The sequence below is a fragment of the Amblyomma mixtum genome, chromosome 4 (assembly GCF_055824585.1).
Source record: "Amblyomma mixtum isolate Tamu chromosome 4, ASM5582458v1, whole genome shotgun sequence".
NCBI classification, from domain to species: Eukaryota; Metazoa; Arthropoda; class Arachnida; order Ixodida; family Ixodidae; genus Amblyomma; species Amblyomma mixtum.
This window is the reverse complement of record NC_143015.1, coordinates 117,670,856-117,692,215: the sequence shown is the minus strand read 5'-3', so window position 1 is coordinate 117,692,215 and position 21,360 is coordinate 117,670,856.

Sequence of the window (21,360 nt, the reverse complement as noted above, 5' to 3'; positions counted from 1 at the left end):
GCGTGTAAACCGATCGATGCAAGTAAGGAGGTAAGAATGTCCCGTGGAAGGTGGCCGGGGACCCAAGATATCGATGTGGACGTTGTCAAAACGGGCTGACGGCGGAGGGAACGAGCCGGAAGGAGAGGTCGTGTGTCGCTGAGTTGTTGACTGCTGGCAAGCCAGACAGGCACTTTCCCAGGCGCGCACGTCCTTGTTGATGCCGGGCCAGACGTAACGTTCTGTGAGAAGATTCTGCGTGGCGCGATTCCGGGATGGGAAAGACCATGGAGGGCATCGAAGACAAGACGTCGAAAGGCAGAGGGGACCAAAGGGCGCGGACTGCCGGCCGAAGTGTCGCAGATGATGGGGACGGGCACGAAGGGAGGAGAATTTTTCGGAGAACCAGCGCGCCAGGGTCCCTGCGAAGGTCCATAACTTCCGAGTCATGCTGCTTTGCTTTTGCGAGGGCGACAAAGTCGATGTTCGGTGATGGAGCAGCAGAGGCGAGGGAAGCAGTAAAATGCGACAGAGTGTCCGCCGAGGCATTGTCGAAGCCCTGCACATGTCTGATGTCGGTCGTGAATTCTGCCACGTACGAAAGGTGACGAATTTCACGAGGCGAGAATTTACCGCTCCCCGATTTGATGGCAAAAATGAGTGGTTTCTGATCGGGTGACGATGTGGAACTGCCGACCTTCTAGGAGGTGCTTGAAATGCCGCACAGACATATACATGGCAAGACGTTCACGGCCGAAAGTACTGTAGCGGCTTTCGGCAGCGGAAAACTTGTCTGAGAAAAAAGATGGAGGGCTGCAAGTACCATCCACGAGCTGGTGTAGCACGGCTCCAACGGCGGAGTCGGACGCGTCGGTCATGAGGCGTAGGGCCGCTGCAGCTGCTACAGACTTGCCTATTTTTATGAATTTTCCGGTCGTATAGGGAAGAGAATGAGCTGTGACTGCAGCTAGTTATTTTAGGAGATGAATGAGCTTAGACCTTGCAGGGATTTAATCATGAGAAAATGTGCATTTGTGGGGCCTCGTTCATTGCCGAAGAGGAGAACCCATCAACCCGAGGATCCGTCTGCATGTCCTGGTTTAACGCAACGAACATTTCTTACGGTCCATGAAGTGTGAGGATGTGTGCCTGCTTTTTACTTCTCGTCTCACTTTTGTTGGGACGATTATATAAAGTATTTGACGACAAAGTTAGCTCCAATGATTGGTGTAGTAGATCGAATAAAACACTAACCATCAATGCGAGCTAAATTGCCTATATTAAGCCAATTTTTTATTCTCAACTACTACCAACTCGTGTGGGGGACACCAGCGTCCCCTAGCTTGCAGTGCATTCATCTGTTGCAAAAAGAGACATTCATCACATTTATAACACATCCTATCAATCACACACTGCTGAACTTTTCCACAATGCGAGAACAATTACCGTACATTGCCTATATCAATAGGGCATGAATGTGCAATTAAGTCAGAATAAAACAAAACGCCACAAGTTTACAGGCTCAACGAAATTCTGGAGAAAAGTTACCATGCTACTCAACAGGATACTCAGAAAGCTAGTTAGTTACCACTCCTAGTCTTAATACTGCAAAAGAGCGTTTATTCTACACTTTACCCTGTCTTTTCAACGCCTACAAATTGGATGACTGTGATTTATTTTCTTCTTACCAGAACCTCGGCCTTACGTATAGCACTTTGAATATGCCCTTTTGTGATTTGTTGCTATTATATTTTATTGGATTTATTATTGTTGCAAACGCCACATGAAAGCGTTTTTACATATTATTTATTGTGCCCGTTGAGTGCATATTTTTGGTGTGCTCCTGCTGTCAAAATAAACAAACCACTGGCTGTGAGCTGGCAAATCTGCCTGTAAGCAGCTTTATTCCCGCCGGCCTCACATCGCATGTTTACGATGGCAAATAAACGTTTTTATTATATCTTGGTTCACCCTTTAGTTAGGGAACGAGAGGTCTACGAGTCTGTCTCGGTTTTTAGCTGTCGAGCGACTTGGAGTCATCATTTTGAGGGCAGCTTTGTTGCGCAGCAAATCTGCAAATTATCTACAAGCGAGAATATTTTGGGTGAAGTCCACTATCGCCTCTCCAGTATCCTTCTTTCCGTAAAAGAAACGAAAATTACGTCTGTGACTGCGGTTTCGTGGGTTGCAGGAGTTATTTTGGCGCATAGCAGATTGACCCCTCTTGGTAGCTTAACTGTAGAAACTTTGGTTTTGGTGTAGATTTCTTCCATGTGGTCTAATCGCTACCAGAGCTGTGCTTGAGGTATATAGTTGTGACAGCTGTGACCCTTCTCCGAAACATTAAACTATAACAAGAGCATCAGGCCGGGAAAGATTCTACCCATTAAGAAAGCGGTGGATGCCTGGAGGCCCTGGGGATCGAACCCAGCACGTTCCGAATGTGAGGCGGATGCTGTATCTCAAAGCCACCCCTCATGCTGAGTAATTTTCATTCATGCAGAGGCATTGCTTTCATTGTTAGTAATTATCTATATTTTAAAGCGTGTTCGTTAATCATTATTGGGGTTTCTCCTCGTGAAAGCAATATCCGCCTTTCCCTCGTCTCTCCTACTAGCCGAGAATTTTCCTTTACCTCAACTTTCTGCAAAGGTTGACAGGTGGTTCTTCTATGTAGAAAGCTTAAATAAGCTGACACCGGTGGGTGTTCAGAAGGTGACTTCTAATGGTGATGCACTAAGACTTTGTTTTGTTTAGTAGATACAATAAAAATCAAAACAAGGCATACTTGAGCGACTCAGCAGCAAAGCGATAGCAGGGGCAACGCTTTGCCTAAAAGTAATGGAGGGTCGCAACTTTATTTCTAAGCTCCACCTCATGACCCGGTCCCTAAGATGGGCTCTAAGATCACCCTTATGTGATATATTTTAACGCTTGCGCGCCTTCAGATTCTTCCCAAAGTTTATTAGAAAAGGTTTGCATAAAGACTGTAGAAACAACTGGTTATAAAAGCAGGTATTTTGGGTTTCAGAGAGTTTTGGAGTCCTAATGGAGCTGAATGGCGATTCAGTGATTGAGACTTAGCACTTAGCAGTTTATGTTTTCCAAAAAAATTATTAAAAGCTAGATGGTGCGGTTAAAGATTGATCCAGAAAAGAAAATTGGCACCAGCAGTGCAGCGCCGACAAATATAGGCGTAAAGTCTTATGCCCTATGCTAGAGTCGGAATGGCTTTTACCTGCGTTAGTCATTGTACTATCGGAAAGGTCATATAGGCTTCCAGGTAGCCTCGTGTAATCGTATATTTATCAAACATCAGTCCATAAAGATTGTTCCTAAACAAGTGAAGTCTGCTTGTGGCGCAATATTATCCTTCTATCTCGTCGTCGAGAGAGGAGGTGTAAATACTGAATGCACTGTATGAAAGGCGTAGCTGAATATAGACCGCCTCATACTTGGTGGTCGCACTCAGATATTGTCCAGGCCCTTTCTTAGCTTTGTAGTAAGCCACTTTCACGCACTCCTGTTCTACTTCCCGGTTAATGCACATGGCAGCTCCAGCTCCTTTCTAAGCTTTAAAAGCCGCTGCCATCAGCCCCTTCGATTCCAGCTGAACAGCTCGCCGGTAACGTTTTCACTGACATTGGCGCACCTGTGTTGTGAACTAACAGTGCAGGAATAAAGATTTCTTCCTTCTTTCTGTCCTTCCTTCACATGGACACATGGACTCATGGGTGGCAGCAGCGGTGGTGGAAGGCCTTACCTCCTCTTTTATTGCGTTAGCAATACTACTGTAGGTTTCGCCTCGTCGCATAGCCCTGATAGGTAGGTACGGATGACGTTGAACAGCGTTGCTTCAACCGCACTTGCCAAGATGGCAGCGGCGTCAGCGCACCACGCGGCAACGGTGCCGAGCAGTTTGCTCTGTCTACGACAGATGGCGCCACTACGAAGTCCGCCACTTCTGGCCTTCGAAGCCGGCGTTAGCAGCATTGGCGCGCAGTGCATCGAAGGAATTCGAAAGATATCGGTTAAGCAATTAGTCTAATTTATTTAGGCCACAGAAATAAACAACACCGAGTAGGAAATTGATCGAGTTGGGAAATCGAACCATGGCCTCCGGAGTGCGAGACGAGCACGCTAGCCACTCCGCCATGCCAACTCAATGGTTTGGACTGAACACAGGCGCGTCTAGTGAATACGGTGTCTTCGTTCACTCCCATCTTCCTCCCTTCCCGTTACGGCGAGGTTCAGGTGTCCACCGAGATATTAGAGACAGGTACATTTCCTTTCTTCAAAAGCCAATTTCCCCACGAGCATTGCGTGCAGCCGAAGGGGCGATGGCGTTCTGTGCACTCCCGGGCAGCGTAGCGGAATGGTCACGTGACCAAATATGGTGGCGCCCATGCTCCCGTGCTGTAAAGCGTCTACAAATGCGCACTTGCCTTGGCGTGAATGTTTTGCTATGCAGTCCTCTCAGGAGAAGTGGCAGCGACAGGAAGGAGCGAGAAAACGACAACGTTGCACAGGAGACACCAGACCAGCGTGAAGAACGTCTTGCAAAGCGTCGTGCTAACGATGCAGCTCGGCCACAACGTTCTACCTCGCAGAGTGGTTCCACGTCATCGGTCACCGATGAATCTTAGCACCTGACTGCTCAATAACGCCGCAATGCTACCAGGCGAAAGCAACGCGCCGAACCATCGCCAGAAGAACTCGCGCACCATTCGTAACGCAATTTGTCCGGTTTAACCAGAGCTAAACCACTGCCAATTTTTTTGCCTATCCTGACTTCACCTGAAATCTGCTGCCGTGGCTGCGGAACTGCCGCCTGATTGATGTCACTTACCTCGTGGAAGTGTCCTGTTTCAGTTGCAGCAATTGCAATGGACTCGCAGGTGGCAGCGGTGCTGGTGGGAGGACGCTTGCCTTACCTGATGTTTCTTGCCTATCCAGGTTGGTTTCCGACTTCTGTGCTGCGGGGCGTCACTGCTTCGTGGCTTGCTGAACCCATTGTGCCTGCTTCTGTTTTCTAAAGCGACGTTTTCTTTCAACGTGTTCTTGAACGTCAAATCTTCTCCACACCCTGAAGACTTCGCCTGAAAACTGCTGCAATGGCTGCGGAACTGCCCCCTGATTGACGTCACTGACCTCGTGGAAGCGTTGTCGCATTTCCGGTGGCCGGAATTGCAACTGGTCACACTGGCAGCAGCGGTGGTGGTGGAAGGATGCTTGCCTTATCTGCTCTTTTTTGCCTATCCAGGTTGGTAAATTCGCTTATTTTCCTGTCAAAATCTTCGCTGGTAATAGCGCCGTTGCCACCATGTTGAGTGATTTGCTCAGTGCTGTTTGCTATACATGCCTTGTGTCTGAGTGCTTCGGTGCGCCTCTATACCACTTGTCATGGCAAACACACGCTAGTCCTGCGACGAGCCCCTGCCGGATGACGGACTCATCCTGAAGTGCAACGAATGTGAGTCCTCTTACCATATTGGTAGTTGTTCTGGATGGTCAGAGTCGACTTTTAATACCAAAAGCGAGAGCGGCCTCAGGGCATGGCGATGTGTTGCCTGCCGGCGATCAAAATCCATATGTGGGGACAAAGTGAGCACGGACTCTGAGCTAGCTATCATCCTAACAGATATAACTCGGAGGCTCGATGCTCTGGCAGGACTGCCAACTCAAGTTGGGAAGATCAAGGATTCTTTTGATATATTGTCCCGGAAGTATGATGATATCCTGAAGCAGCAGATTAAAGAGAAAGACATCGGTAGCTTGAACAGACGTGTAGGCAAGTTAGAGACTGCCTGCACTTCAGGCGATATTCAGCAGGTGAAAGCGACAGTAAATGATCTCGAGTTTCGTAGCAGGAAGCTAAACAAAGAATTTCACGGCATCCAAATTACGCCGAACAAGGACTTGCTGTCTAAGTTGAACAATGTAGCCAAGACTGTAGACTTGCCAGAGCTTACGGGGAACGACTACAGCTCTATTGATAGGCTTCAATAAGATCCAAATAAAGTTCGTTTGATTATTGTGCGGTTTTCCCAACAGCCAACCCGTGATAAGTGGCTGGAAAAGCGGAAAGCCCTTAAAAATCATTCATCTGATGTTTCCATCACTGAGGACTTGATGCACCAAAACAGAGAGTTGCTCCGCTGTGCAAAAGAGTGGACAAAGAACAATGATTACCGTTTTTTCCAGGCATTGCGACGGGAAGTCTCTTGTTAGGGAAAGAGAAGGCGATAGCGCCGTGGTCATTCGTTGTGCTGCTGACCTCAATAAGTTCTGAAGCGATTTCACTTTCCAGTGCCTCCTGATGTTTCTTTTGATTTTCCGTTCATCATGCTTCTCTTCTCGAGTGAGCAAGAAGATGTTATAAACCTTAAAAACTTATATAATACTAATGGTCAAATATGCTGTAGTTGTGTTCATTTTAATCTTAGACCGGGTAGAAATAAGCAGGATGAACTTGAGTATTTTTTACTGAGGTATACGCTTTGATACTGTGATCTTTTCAGAAACATGGTTTGCCTCTGAAGAGATTGTGTTTGCACTTCCAACGTACAAATCTTACTACATGATCCGCACAGGAAAGAGGGGTGGTGGCGTAGCAATGTTAATCTCAAGCATAATAGATTCTGAACTTATGTCCGAATTTTGCTTCATCACTCCTTTTTACGAGACGCTTGCTATTAGATGTGGTACTTTCATTTTTTTTGTGTTTGTTACCGCCCTCCTTCAGATATTGTTCGTCTGTTCCTTTCTTTTTAGACTCTCTTTTAGAATTTGTGAGTGAAAGAAATTAGGCACTAATTATAGGTGATGACTTCAACATCAAAATATCAGCTGATACCAGAGCTAAGACAGAACTACAATCATTGCTAAACTTTCATTCTTGTCAAAACTACATAAAGCCGCCCACACGAATCACGCCACAATCAGCAACACTTCTAGATCTTTTTGTAAGCAATTCAGATCCTTCCCTTGTTAGAGATGGCACTTAATTGGCAGTATTAGCGACCACTTGCCTATATTTTTATTCGCCAGACAATTTTATAATACACCTAACCAACTGCTTTCGGAATATTCCTACAGACTTATAACTCCTGAAACGCTATCTGGTTTTAGAGACTGCCTAAGCAGAGTAAGCTCGATCGATGTGTTTCAAGGGAGCGACCCCAACTTAGCATACAATTTGTTTATGGAAAAGTTCTCTGAAATATATTTCACGTGGTTCCCGATCAAGACGCTTAAAGTATGCAAAAAAAGTCGAAAACCATGGGTAGATAAAGAAGGCCTTAAGCTTATAAAACATCGGGATAAACTTTTCAAGAGATTTATAATCAGAAAATGCCCCGAAGAACTCAAGGAATTCAAGAAATACAGAAATTTTGTCACTAAACACCTTCGTTATGCAAAACAGCCGTATTATTCTAATGTGTACAACTCAACACAAGGACGCACAGACAATGTTTGGAAGGCACTTAACACTCTAATTAATAGTGCATCAGAAGCGGGAACTAATATAGTTAAAGATGGGACAGAAGTTCAAGGCACTGAGTTAGCCGACTCATTCAATGACTTCTTTTTGTTAGTTGGTGACCATAGCACCAGCACTTCTGACCTAAAATATATGAATGACCGAAGTAATTCAACCATATTTCTACAGCCAATCTCAAATAGTCAGGTTGTAGCCACATTTTCAGCCTTGAGCAATAGTTGAGCCACGGACGCTGCACATATTCAAATCAAGCCTGTAAAACTCGTAATTTATTTACTAGCACCATGTCTTACACATATTTTAAATACTTATTTTTCAGCGGGAACTTTTCCCCAAACCATGCAAATTGCAAAAGTAAAAGTTGTATTTATAAAGGGTAACAGAGGTGATTTGTCCAACTACCGTCCTATATCGATTTTAGCTGTGTTTTCCAAGGGTTTGCAGAAAATAATTTTGAAACGCCTGACTTCTTTCACTGACCGCTTTAACTTGATAACCTCCTCACAGTACGGTTTTCGCAAAAACAAATCTGTTGAGCTCGCACTACCGGTCCAAAAGGAATTGATTTCAGGAAAATTTGAATGCAGAAATATGGTACTTGGGCTTATTCTCGATTTTTCAAAAGCCTTCGATTTAATTAATCATGAACTTCTGCTACAAAAACTTGATCACTGTGGCATAAGAGGCATCGCGAAAAATTAATTATTTCTAGGTATTGCAAGTATACTTGCAATGCCCTTCTTAATTTGTTGTTGCTGAAGGAGAACATTCGTCGATAAAATCCATTAACATACTAGGACCGTTTCTGTTCATTCTTTATATCAATAAGATAGACCGGATCGATGAAACGGCCCATCATATAATCTATGCTGATGACACGAGTTTGTTCTTTTCAGGTGAATCATGTGCGTGTTTAGCTACTCGAGCAAATAGCGCACTGTCCAAAATTTATGCATGGCACAAATGAACTGTCCGAAATTTAACAGTAATCGAATGAAGGCTGTTTTATTCCACCCGCGTCATACACATGTGCAGTTGCCTCCTATTTAGTTAAATAACTCTGAAATCGAAGTGGTCAAAAGCTTCAAATATCACTACTTTTCACAAAACATGGCATGGGACCATCTCCATGGGTGTACTTTCATCATGGGTATACTTTTCACAAAACATGACATGGGATCATCACGTGAACTATATTATTCTTAAACTACCTCGACAACCGGCATTATGCGCCGCCACTGCCACTTCTCCCCTAGCTCGGTGAACATACTGCTATATAATTCCTTATTCTCTTCTTTATTAAGTTACGCGTTTGTTGTGTGGTAAACAACAGCTGGGAATATTAGTACACTTTCCGTCTTACAAAAAATAGCTTTACGCCTACCCTGTAAAGTCCCTTAACGCTCTCACACTGCAGGTTTATTCAAAAAGCACCACATAATTCAGGTTTCGTCAATGTATGACTACAAGCTATGTCATATGTAAAAACTTTGTTTACTGAAAAATAATGATGTCATAACAAGCTTAGCACGACTAGCGGAAAACTTCCCTGTTTATAATGTTCATCATCCCGAAGTGCGGTCTGTCGCCACATGCAGAACCAATTATGGACATCAAATGCTGAAATATCTACTGCCCACACTTCTAAATCGCGTTTTAAAAGAAACTAAGATTGATATATGTCGTATATAAACAAAAGAACTGCGTGAAATATTTGTAAAATAATGCCATACAAAGACTTTTTTTTTGTCTGATGCTTTCCAGCTCCTAGCGATTTTGCTTAACTCATGTATGTGTTTCGTCTAAGTGCATAGTACTTCCTTAGCTGCACGCTTCTGTGCAGCCCCGTGTGCTAGGGGGTCAGGGCTCCTTAAGCTGTTTCTCACTGCTTTTACCTGCCGTCCTCATAACTTTTTGTTGCGGAATAAAATCTGATTTGATTTCATTTGATTCATTCCTTGCCACACGGCCCTTTTCGTGTGCCTTGCAAAGGCACACTGTTACTGCGGGTTTCATTTTATGACTACCAGTTTACTTTTCGAAGGGAAATGTAGTAGATTTAAAATGACGTAGTTTACTTTCCAGTTTACTTTTCGAAGGGAAATCTAATAGATTTAAAATGACGTAGGCGACAAATCAGTAGTGCAAGCTAATTGTGGTATAAATGCTGTACTGTTAGGGGCAATGCAGTGAACTAGGAAAAGTGGCAAGGGTTCTGGCTCAGTGACCGGCATGCCAGCCAAGGCGTTTTGAGCAACATGGCGATGGTTAGTACCCTTGTTAATTTTTAGGTGATACCGTTACTGTACAACCAACATAGTGTACGCTGATTGGAAATTATGAGCTTGCTGAGCACCCAGGTCTACTACAACGAAATATGCCGCTGAATAAAGCTTAGGATTAATTTTGACCTTCACCAGCAGAGGCCGGCATGGCAGCGTTTTACATCGGTAGTAGACATAGAAACCCCCCCCCCCCCTGGGGCCAAATGGACGTCTCGACCTCATGCTGAACATCAGTAAGCTAAAGCGACTACACCAACATTGCATGTACAATGTTATTAAGAGAGCCATGTGCAACACAACGCAAACGATTGATACAGGTAACTTCTTCATGCGTACACTGTAAGCACTTCGAGCCCTTCTGCGGTTTATACGCGACTTGCTTGTGGGAGCAGTCTGTAAAGAAAAACATGTATAGCCTCACTCAGTATGATGGGCCATATGTTCCAGACGACAGTAATACAATACACGTACGCTCTTTAGCACTTTCCATATCGTAATACAAACTTCTGAATGATATAAGCTTGTAACTTTTACACTGTATATCTACACTTGCACGTATAAGCTTGCACATTGGTAACTACAGTAGATATGTGGGTAAGGGCCGCTCTTGTGTATGAGACGCTCCCTACAACTTTAGAACCGATAATGTGAAAAACACTAAAGCAACTGCTGTACATAACTGGTGTCGAGCGTGAATTCTGCATAATGATTCTGTGCGTGACGAAGGATGGAACAAACTGGCACTGTTCGTTGTCTTCAAACTAAAGACAGTTAAGAAGAAGACGTTTTTGAAAAGAATCATTCGAAGAGTTCAGGAAAGTGGCTGTGTGTCCGACGCATTAATTCTAGACTGCCGACCAATCTGACTTCTTGAAAGGCGCCACAGTTGAAATATGCACTTCCTAAACTTTAACGCTGTTTTCGATAGCACATTAAGCTCACCTTGCCACATTAATAACCTCAGCTCCTTCAAGATTGGTGCTGATCTGTTTCGCGCAATGAGCACCTCATAGCACCAAGGGCTTTATTTACCATCATGCCTGTAGTTTCATCCCTCTGCACGTACCGTCACTTGTAGATTCTGAAAGCATTTGCCATAGAGATAAATTATATTCTAGCAGGTAGCAGTATGAACTTTTATAGGCTGTCTGGCCTCTGAACCCGACTTGCAAAGATGTGTCGTTTATAAGCTGGGTGATAAAGGTCCTCCGAAAGATGTGATGACGGATCTCTTCTCCTAAACACACTTATTTGTTAATGCTCCCCTACTAGGTGACCCAATCACATTTAGAATGCTGCTGGAGGGTCCATTAGAACTTCCTACTTGGTTCTTTGAAAACAGACGTATCCCGACGTAGTCTTTTCGTCCTGCATCAATCTTCTGTTGGTGCCTTGCAAAGTGGTGCCTTGCAGCCCAAGACACTCTTCGAAAACCACCGACACATGGTCTTCTATTCTTCACGCGTCCGTGTTTTAAGACATACGACACCAAGATTACTTATTCTTAATGCCCCCGAAAGAAAAGCCGTACAGTGTCTGCACATGTTCGGGCTGGAGTCAAGATCTTCAACCGTTTTGCTGCTCTCTAGAAAGACAACAGATCAGGATGATACTGAAAAGCCACCAGCAACTTAGCCTTCACCTTCTCGTATCCACCGTTCTTACACGTCTCTTTCGCAGCCTGGTTCTTCTACCCATCGTCAAGAAAGTTATCAATTTCCACCGATAAATTTTCCTATACCTGATGAGCCCTCTGCCATCGATGACGCGATCGCCAAAGTTCGCCAAAAATATGACCTGCATTGCCGACATCGCTTTCCCCTACTACAACGTGTGCATAGATCGCCTGGTGAGCCTGTCGGTCAAGTGCCTCTTTTTCGTAATGTGCGCAGTCGTTTAGACTCGAATCATAACCAATCCGAGAAATCTACCGCATTGTCTTTAGTGACATTCGTGATTATCCTGTTGCAGCAACTGCTTTAGAGGATTGCGTTTGTTCTGCAAGCCAATCGCGACTAAGGCTAACTAAAATGTAATACACTGGAACTGCTTGGGTAGTACTAAAAAGCTCCATAAATTGAAGCTGAGTATTCAAGATGCAAAAACTCCGCCACCAGGGCTTTCCTTCTAAAAAACATAGCGGTATCCCTCCTCTCTCCGGTTACTGGGCACATCACAAGCCATCAATAGCCCACCCACACATTGGCATTGATCCTGAAAAAGGGACTATATATGTCCAATATATTTTCTACCATCGACCTATCTTGTTCAATACCATTGAAAAGTAAGTGCTTCACAAAGCCTCAACGCACTCCAGCTCTAGTGGTCTCAATTTGAGGTCCGGCCCGAACATACGTTGCCAGGTTGAAATTGCACACATATGTGAGCACGTCCTACCCAGATGTACCCATATTAAATGGAGGAGGTTTCAAGGGTCGCACAAAGCCTGGGGATACACTCAAGACTCTAAACATGAACGTCAGAGTTATGGCTCGTTTTTCGGCCAATCATTTACACTTCACAACAATTCCTCTAATTATACCCGCCCGCGTGCTCCTCAACTGACTCCGCACCTTATGTAGTGGCCTGGTCCTGGGAATCTTGGCTGGCCTTGCGAAGTGGATATCTTGGGCAGTGATCACTCCCCTATTGAAACTGATTTTCTCCAATGTAAAATGGGCAAAATTCAGTGCAAAATTCATGTAACTTCGAGGAACAGTCTTCGCACAGACGGCCGCATCGTCTAAATAAATTTTACCTCAGCCCTTTCTACATTCATGCTCGTCCTAATTCCGAACAGTTTCTTCAACTGTCCACGAAGACCAACCAATCCTGGTCTTAACCTTTTTAATCTTAAAGCACTGCGCAAGCCACTGGACGTATACGGCACTCAGCATCCTTCCGATCAGAACGCGCAAGCGGAATGTATCGAGTAGCCGCTGAAGGCCGTCAGTATTCTAAGCACCATCTGCACAAGCTCTCGAAAGAGTGGTGTTCTCCCCTCAGTACCCCTGTAGGGAACACCAACCTATGGCGTGTATCTCATCATCATCATCAGCCTGACTACGCCCACTGTAGGGCAAAGGCATCTCTAATGTCTCTCCAACTAACCCTGTCCTTTGACAGTTGCGGCTGCCGTATCCCCACAAACTTTTTAATATCATACCCCCACCGAACTTTCTGCCGCCCCTTCCTACGCTTGCCTTCTCTTGGAATCCGCTCCGTTACCCTTAAGGTTCAGCAGTTACCTTGCCTTCATATTACATGCCCTGCCCAAGCCCATTTCTTCCTCTTGATGTCGACTAGGAAGTCACTAACCCGCGTTTGATTCCTCACCCACAGTGCCGGCTACCGGTATCTTAACGTTCAACATATAATTTTTCCTTCCATAACTCGCTGCGTTGTCCTTAAGTTAAGCTGAACTCTCTTCGTTAGGCTCCACGTTTCTGCCCCACAGGTTAGTACTGGTCAGATACCGCTGTTGCATACTCTTCTCTTGAGGAATATTGGCAAACTGTCATTCATAATCTCAGAGAATCTGCCATACCGACTGCACCCCATTCTTATTCTTCTAGTTCTTTTTCTCCCATAATCCGGATCAGCTGTCGCTACCTGCCCTAAGTACGCATATTCCCTGACTACTTACAGAGCCTCGCTACCAATTGCGAACTGTTGTTTCCTTGCTAGACTGTTGAACATTACTTTGGCTATCTGCATGTTAAAGTTTAGACCCACTGTTCAGCTATGACTCTCTAACTCATTGATCATGCTTTGCAGTTCAGGCGCTTAGTGACTTAGTAAGGCACTGTGATCAGCGCATTGCAGATTACTTATGTATTCAACGCTAACTCATACCAATAACTGTTGCTAATTCAGGCCTCGGAATACCTCCTGTAAAGAGGCGGTGAATAGCATTGGTTAGATGGTCCTCCCTGCCTGACATCTTTCCTTATTGGAATTTTATTTCTGACTTTGTGGAGGACTATGGTAGCTGTGTAATCGCTATAAATATATTTCAATATTTTTCACATAACACTCTCCTACAACCTGATTCCGCAACGCCTGCATGACAGCTGACGTTTCCACTTATTCAAATGCTCTCTCGTAATGAATAAAGGCCTATAGGGGTTAGATATATTCTACGCATTTTTCTATCACCTGATTCATAGCGTGAATATGGTCGATTGTCGAGTATCCTTTACGAAACCCTGCCTGATAATTTGATTGATTGAAGTCTAGCGTTGTCCTGACTCTATTAGAGATTACCTTAGTAAATACCTTGTAGACAATGGACAGTAATCTGATAGGTCTGTAATTTTTGAAATCCTTGACATTGCCTTCCTTATGAATAAGATATTATTAGCGTTCTTCCAAGCTTCTGGTAAGCTTGAGGTCAGAAGGCATTGCGTATACAGGGTGGCTAGTTTTTTTAGCACAGTATCTCCTCCATCCTTCAACAAATCTGCTTTTACCTGACCCTCACCAGCTGCTTTCTCCCTTTCCATTGCTCATAAGTCTTTACTTCTTTCTTTACTGGCGGTATGCCCCATTGCTATGCGCTGTTGCGTCTCTCATTAACGTTGTGATTGTATTGACAAATGTAGAGATTTGTGTAGAACTTTTTGTCTACTTGAACTATCTTTTCCATGTTGCTAATGACATTGTGCTTTTTGTCTCTTAACGCATACATTTGGTTTTTAACTATGCCTTATTTCCTCTTCACCTCTTTTAAGCTACCTCCGTTGTTTAGAGCACGCTTGATTCTCTCTGTATTAAATTTCCTTACATGGGCTATGAAGGAGGCCGTAGTGAAGGCCTCCGGAAATTTTGACCACCTGGGGTCCTTCAACGTGCACTGACATCGCACAGTACACGGGCCTCTAGAATATCGCCTTCATAGAAATTCGGCCGCGGCGGCCGGGATCGTACCCCCGTCTTTCCGGTCAGCAGCCGAGCACCGTAACCACTCAGCCAACGCGGCGGGGCGCTAGTTCTATTCTGCATGTTGAGTTGGACGCCCTCTTCCTTTGGCATTTCTTCATCAGAACTCTCGCATCCTGAGATAGCTTGCCGGTATTCAGTCGCACCATCCTACCGCCGACTTCTACGGCGGACTGCGTAACGATAGCGGTGAGATTATCGTGCATTGTTTAAAAATTACGGTCGTGTTTTTCAGTTAAAGTGAAATATCTGTTCTCCAGCAAAATCCTGAAGCATCTACTTTCCCTACCACCGCTAACTTGTACCGCGTTGGCGTAGAGGTAGAGCATCCACCTCGCGTGCAAGAGGACCGGGGTTCAAATCCCTGAACCGCGCAATTCTCCGCCGGGTTTAAAAAAACTCGTGTCGATAGAATTGCATAACCTGGCCTGGGGTGCGGCCTGATCTCGGTGACCAGAACCGACAACGCACTCCGTCCCCAGAACAGGATTTGCCAACCCTAGTGTAGTACTCGGCCGCAACCTTATATGAATAAAAGCAATTAACCCTTTGCCCTTAGTCCCAGCCGAGCGCAGTCGCAGCTCAGTCCCCATTGGCTGCGGAGTAACTGCCCAAGGTGGCGGTCAGACCTTTGACACAGAGGAGGGCGCTAAGAATCACTGGCTTCGGACAGGCCGCCATTGCAAACTGAACCTGGCGACGTTTAACTGTAGAACCATATCCCGTAAGGCCAGCTTGGAAGTGCTTTTCGAGGAATTAGAGGGGGTTAAATGGGATGTAATAGGGCTCAGTGAGGTTTGGAGTTGGATAAGGCGTATACAGTACTAATGTCCGGGCATGTACTGTACTATCACGGATTAGCGGACAGACGAGAACTAGGCATGGGGTTTCTGATCAATCAGGATATAGCTGGCAACATAGACGAGTTTTATAGCATTAACCACAGGCTGGCAGCTATCGTAATTAGGATTAAAAAGTGGTACAAGCTGAAGGCGGCGCAAGCCTACGTGGCTACATCAAGCCATGATGACCAGGTCGTTGAATGCTTCTATGTAGACGTGGAATCACAATGAACAAAGTAAAATGACAGTATGCTGTACTGACGGGCGACATCTTTGCAAACGTTGGCAAAAGCAAGCTGGCGACCAAGCGGAAGGTGAGTATGGCATAGGTTATAGGAATAGCAGGAGAGAGTTGTTAGTGGAGTTCGCAGACAGAAATACTTTACGCATCATGAATACCTTCTTCCGTAAACGAGAAAACAGAAAGCGGTCATGAAACAGCCCCAGTGGTGAGGCTAAAAATGAAATAGACCTCATACTATTCACCACCCTGGCATCGTAGAGGATGGGGAGGTCCTCGGAATGGTCCGTTGTAGCATCCACACATTGTTAAGGTCTCGTTTTAGCTTAGTTTGGATGAGAGAACGGAGGAAGCTAGAGAAGCGGAAACCAGGTAATGAGCGTGCATATCATTCCATGCAATTACATGTATTCTATGCTGAGATACATTAGCCTTCCCCTTCATCTTTGGCCAAATTACTTTCCAGCACAATCGGCCCTTCAATTCTTTCCAAAATATAACTGCCCACCTCCACCTATTCAGTCAGTCTTTCCAAGCATGGGACAGAAGCTGATTTCACATGCCCTTTCACCATGACTGAGTTTATAGTTGCCATTGAAGACATCCGCCCTAACACTGCAACTGGCCATGATGTTGTATCTTATGCTTTAGGCCGCAGACTAGACATGTGAAGCACTGATTTCCATTCTCAGAAATTTCAATGAAATCTGGACGTACAGTGGAATGCCATCAGGTCTGACAATCGACTGGTAGCTCCGGTACCGAAACCCGGCAAATCACACACTTTTGTGGCACAAGGCCCTATCTCTGTTATCCTAACTCTGTGTAAGCTCAATGAAAAATACTTCCCACTCGCCTCTCACGGTGGCCCAACCATCATCATAAATATTCTTCCCAAACTGGCTTCCGTCCAGGCTACGGATCTTAAGATGGTCGTGACCCTTCTGCCGAAGTAGTAGTACAATGCTCACCTCAGAGCCGCCCCGTCCACTCAGTCGTACCAACAGATATAACGAAGGCCAATAACAACATTCTCCACATGGCCGTTCTCAACACTATGTCATCATTTCGCATGCCCTTGCTGCTTTGACCAGGGAGCGCAAAACGAGACAAGAGACAGAGTAAGATGCACACAACACAGGCGCTAAACCACACATACCATGAGTCAGTTACCGACTCGCCCAAGTTTCTACCCTTGTCGAGGAATTACTGTTTTCTTTCACAATGGACGTTTACTATCCGCGTTAATGGTACACTCAGAGAATGCTTCATTTGTAATCGTTGAGTAACACAGGGTTCAGTTTTAGTCCCAACTTTTTGGCATCGCCTTCTTCCTATCATGCACAATCACTCTGCCCTTCCTAATGTTCAAATTCTAGGAAGATGCAGATGGCATCAGTCTCTGATCTACAAAGCGCTCAGCACAAATGAAGCAAGGCTGCCTGCAAAAAACACTCAATCTTCTTAACAAATTTCTTCCCAAAATTAGCCCCTACTCAACCTGTCCAAAACAGCCTTTTTCATGTGGGCAATAAAACTTGCCGCGAAATTTTCAAAGCCACTCCGTTCGTACTGACTACTGACAATGCACCAATTCCTGAAATAGTACATGCCAGTGTTCTCGACCTGCGCGCTAATGCGTAAGGAAAAGTCAGGGCCTGGTTTCCAGCCACGCCCAAGGGTGCTCTAAACAGACTTGGCTTCATCCGCAAAATAGCAATCGCTCTGGAAATGCCCTCTGAGATACAGCTTGCAGACATTTTCGTGCTTTCTTTCAATCTCAGCTCATATACCAGGTTAACTTTTATTAACTTACAAAATGACAAAGATTTACACTTGAAGCAGTGAAGCATGGAGCCATGCCAGTCATTACTGGCCTACATCGAGCAACTCCTGTCTCCTCCGAGAGTATGCGCAGCTGAACACACAGGGAGAATCGACTGCCCAGCGACAAATGAACAAAGCGTGAAAAGGCTACCTTCGCGCCTCATTCGAGCCTCAATTGCCTTCATGGCGCTACTGTCACATTGCTTCCAACAAGCCTGCCCGCCATAACCTGACAGAATTCTCACCACCGTTACCACCACCTCCTAGCAAAAAATTTGATGCCAGTATCCTTTACTTATATGCCGCCATAACCACACAAGGGGGATCAACCAGTATAAAGAAAAAAAATGGCATACGGTTTGAGAATCCTTATTAAAGCTCGTTCGTACTTTTCTAACAGTACCTTTATATCCTTATATTACGCATTTATACACCCACACATCAGTTACTGTATAGTATATGTTGGGGAACCACGTATGCTACTCATCTAAGATCATTGTAGATAATTCAAAATCAAGCTATTCGTATACTTACCTACAGTTCTTATTACCCTGATGCAGCCTTCATTCTTCAGGATCATAACATCCTCTCCGTATCACAGCTTGTTAGATATTCTCTTGGCATTCTCATGTACAAACTTGTCAACAGCCTAATCGCTCTTCCTCTCATACCACAGTGTTATCTTGTAAACGCCAACATAGCTCGGTTCGCACTGAATAACAATATTGTCCTACCTAAAGTACGCACCAATTACGGGAAACAGGCAATTCATTTCTCAACAGTTGCTGTTTGGGACACTGTATCGATAGAACTAAGAATGCTCCTTCAGTTTTCAACTTTAAAGCACACATTAAACGATCAATCCTTAGCAATGAGCCCTAATTCTGATTAATTTGTTTTCATTTCTTCCTACATACATTTTGCACTGCTTCATGATCTTCATTAAAATTCAGTATGACATCAGCTTGCTTAGTTATGTAAAACTTTATATGTTTCGGTGGTCATTTTTAATAGCTTTTATTTCTCTCCCATGTGTCTGCTTTAATTGTATCCTATACGTGTATATTCAATTTTTTATATTTGTCTGATCTGTCGTATGCTGTTAAATGTTTTACTAGTAGTATTTAATTAGGAGGTCCCATTACAGTCTCTGACTTCGGGACCTCCTTCTGCATAATATGCTGTACTCTCAAAATGTATCAACAAATAAAGACTGATTCTGGTTCTGATTCTGAACTGCTTTTATAAGCCCAACAAACCCTCACCTCAAGAGCTGACAAAACTACTGTACTGACACCTCATATTCTCTTGCCTTCAAACTGCAAACGATTTTAAGCACCATAGAAGCTTTACCTAGCAAGCCTACTTTTAACCAGATGTCCATTTTTTTCTGATTCTGAAGAAGATCTGAAGCATCCACCGAAAGTCCGTGATTGCCTTCGGCTTGCCCATGCCATACATGCTTATTGTCAATCCTATCCGGTGCCTATACACATTCACTTTCGTCAGGCTAATACAGATGCCCATAACATCCCAGCTGACACGTTTTCTCGTTTATCATACGTACCACCAACGGCACCTGCTTTTTTCCACCAGATTCACTTCTGACGCATTTAACATCTTCAGCTTCTCTCAGGCAGCGTCCACGTGCTCTCATTCCCCCGATTACGTGCACCTTCCCTCCGGTCTATCACGGGTGGAGGAGGTCTCTTTGAAGCGGCTGCGAGTCGGAGTGGCGCGTACACCTGCAATTCGACACCAGGGGCGAAGTGAGAACATCGCTGCCGGAAAAATGCTTCAACTGCGAAGCACTAGGTTCTTTCACCACTGCGCACCACCTAATGCGGCTATGCCTAGGAACTTCGCTGGTGCGCGCTCGTGTTCTTTGAAAAGCAGACCTGCATGCCTTCCATGAATGACTTGCATTTCTACTTGAAGCTGAGGAAAAACATTTATGCACGAAATTGGTTAAATTTTACACATAACTGGACTGTATGCTTTTTTGTAATGCTTCATAACATTACTTATTCACAGCGCCTTTTAATTTGTGTGGCAGATTTAGAACTGAAATATTCGAGACTGGGGGAAAACTGCGTGCTCTACCAGAGAAGGGGGGGGGGGGGGGGGGGGGGGGGGGGGCTTGTCGGACAGAAGGTCCAGCTGGTTTCCGACAGCTTCTATTGCTAACTTGCTGACCACGTGAAGACGCTTACTAAAGCACGCACGCAGCTGGTAATAATATCTAAGGCCTAATGGCTTACAAGCATGGCTTGGTTGGAGGTTTACGTTTTAGGATAGAAATTTTTCTGCCCCACTAAACAAAAAAATCATTCATTTCATTTAAATCATTTCACACTAGTTTATTGTGTCTGTTTTTGAAGTTTTCTAAGATACGTTATTGAAAGTACTTCTCCGTACTTCTTTTCCTCTTTTTTTCATCAGATGTGCCTCTTTTCGGCCTCCAGCGCTTTTACACGGTCTTAGCTGCCGACACAACTTGCTTCGTTCTGAAAACCGGAGAGCGCAGCGATGGTAAGCGAACTTTTTTTGAATGTCTACTGAAAGAAAGAAACGAAAGCGACTGGATTACATGATGTAGCAATAGGCAGAGACAGTATTTGACGGCCGAATGAAGAAACGGGGATGTCCCCAACGAACCCAACTCAAGACAATGTGTATTTTCGAGTGGAACGAATCCCTACTAAGGTAGATAATTCTAAACAGAATAATTCGATCAAAACACTTCCTTTACCATCCACAATGTTCACAGAAAGTTCTATTTTTCAACACACGAAGAGTCTGTGAAAGCGCAGCTGAATGTTTAGCTATAGGTTTGCAGCTAGTCATAATGATAAGTCGCTATTTTTTTAGTTTACTTCCCAATGACTGGGCCCTGTGATAACTAAATTCATCCTTTAGGAACTTTTATTACAGCATACTTATTATCGCTAGGCTATTACTGCTCAGCTAAGAACTTCTAGACAAGCTTTGATTATTTTTTTTTGACGCGGCGCAAGAATTCTCATTTGCGCTGATAATTCCAGAAAAAAAGCCACATTTACTCATTTGAGAACTGAAAGATAACAGCAGGCAAAGCCTTGTCGGCAGGTGGAATAGGAAAATAACAGATGCAGATTATAAATTCCATATATTTAGGCAGCCGTGAAATAGAGATAGAAAGATAAAGAGGAAGATGGAAGGCAGGGATGGTAACCAGAAGGGTGTCCTGATTGGCTACCCTGCACTACGAAAGAGTGATGGTGTGATTAAGAAGAGAAAACGGGCGAGGGGCACTGCCACGATTGGTCCCTTAAGCTAGTCGCTCTCAAGAAGCAAATCAATACGTTGTAGGCCTTGAGGACAGTGTTTCAGCCAGCGTCTTCGCTTGGACGCGGTTATTGCGACGCGCGTCTCTTCTTTCAATGAATTCTTTTTCCTTCTTATCATTCAACTTCTCTATCTGCACGTGGCAGCGGTGGTGGCTCGGCTCGAGCCAGTGGGCAGGCCCGTGCACTTTTCATCCTTCTCTCAGCCGCAACAACAACAGGGCAGTCGATTGCTGTGGCCAGGGTCCCAGCATCTTACCCTCCGAAATGGCGACGACCGAGGCGGCCCAGAGCACAAGGCAGCGCATGTCTTTCGATCGCCAAAGCAGTCCGTCATTGTGGGCAGATCGGGCAGCCTCGTCCGTGTGAATGTTTCCTTTGATACCGCAGTGTCGCGGCTGCCATTGAAAAATTA